Source organism: Meleagris gallopavo, chromosome 1 (genome assembly GCF_000146605.3).
Source record: "Meleagris gallopavo isolate NT-WF06-2002-E0010 breed Aviagen turkey brand Nicholas breeding stock chromosome 1, Turkey_5.1, whole genome shotgun sequence".
Classification (NCBI taxonomy): domain Eukaryota; kingdom Metazoa; phylum Chordata; class Aves; order Galliformes; family Phasianidae; genus Meleagris; species Meleagris gallopavo.
Genome location: NC_015011.2, coordinates 172924772 through 172926560, shown reverse-complemented (window position 1 = coordinate 172926560; position 1789 = coordinate 172924772).

Below are 1789 nucleotides of genomic sequence, written 5' to 3'. Positions count from 1 at the left end.
TTCAACAAACGCTTCATTAGGAATACAGGAATTAATTTCAGTCAGCTGAATAAATATGCATTTATATACTGTCACACCAATACGTTTATACAAAAAAAAAAAAAATAGTGTTGCTGTGAGCTTGAAAGAAATGATAATTGATTTATCAATTAATTTGATTTGGAAAAATAACCACCAACCAACAAAAAAAAAAAAAAATGAGGCTTTTCATTTATCCTAACAAATTCAGCATTACCAGTAGGAATGAAGAAATCAAAACTGAGCAAGTCTGCAATTTGCAATTGTAGATATTCCTATTTGTTTATTTTTGAAGGCTATGCAGAGAATGATTTACTGCACAGCCCAGAATTTTCCTTGGAACTAGCTATGCTTAAACAGGTTAACATAAAGAGAGGCTGGGATAGCCTGCCTCTTCTTGCTTTTAATACATTACAAGAGCACCTGGAGGCCCTCATCAGAGCTTCACAACTTCAAGTTTAAGAACAAAGACGTGCTTAATTATGTGAACACACTTTGCATTGCCACTGAACAGGTTGTACCCAGAGAATGCAGAACATCAGATATCACTGCACTGGGTACAATAGGTCATCATGTCACACAGTTCCACTCAGGAGAAAGACAGGTGCATGACAAACACTTGCTTTATATGTCAGACTGGACTAAGAAGTTGAATGCAAAGGCACTTCAAATTTCTCTGCCATTTAAAATAAATAACTAAAGGCCAAACAAAACCAGCACAATTAGGATTGCCAATCTCTCAGTCTCTTGACTGCAAGTACTTATCTGGTTCTGCTCAAATTCTGATTCTCAGCAGGTATGGTGTTGGTGTCAATTTCATTCCATAGATGTCTTTCCTTAGAACAACCGCAGTTATAAAATTACACGTGAATTTTAATAAAACTAAATCCCTTCTGTGGATTTGTTATTCTACGGTTTCCCTTCTCTACATACTTTCATTCCATGTTAGTATTCCCCAGCTCAGGGAAATATCACTAAAAAGAATTATTGATTATTATACCAAAATGCCATAGCTTGTTCTGTCTTGACATTTTCTTTATCAATGAGTTGCCATGAAAATAAGAACACTGCTATTTTACCTTCTACGTGCAAAGAAAGATTACGAGCTGTTTCCAGATTTCTCAAAGGCCAAGCAGCTGGACATGAAGGAAGTAGCCCACAACTATGAGAAACCTTAGTGAGAACACATCAGACAGACAAGACAGAGATGTCACGCACCGGTAAAAGAAGCAAGAAAACAAGGTTGACGAAAAGGCTCTTGTTTTCTAACTGCTTCTATGAATACTCATAATGTTTTTCTCTTAGTTTAAAATTAAGGGAAAGAGAAAGTAGCTCAGGTAAAAAAAATTAATCACAGACTCATCATAGAATCATAGAATTATTTGAATTGGAAGGGAACCTCAAAGCCAAGTAGCCCAACTCCTCTGCAGTGAACACAGACACCTACAGCTGATCAGGCTGCTCAGAGCCCTGTGCAGATTGATCTTGAATGTCTCTAATGATGGGGCATCCACCTCCTCTCTGGGCTACCTGTCTCAGTACCCCACCACCCTTACTGTAAAAAAATCCATATATCCAATCTAAATTTCTCCTCTTTTAGTTTGAAAGTATTTCCTCTTGATTAAATAGCAGATCCTGCTAAAAAGTTTCATACAATCATAAAATCATAGAATCATAGAATGGCCTGGGTTGAAAAGGGCCACAATGATCATCTCATTTCAACTTCCCTGCTATGTGCAGGGTCACCAACCACCAGACCAGGCTGCCCAGA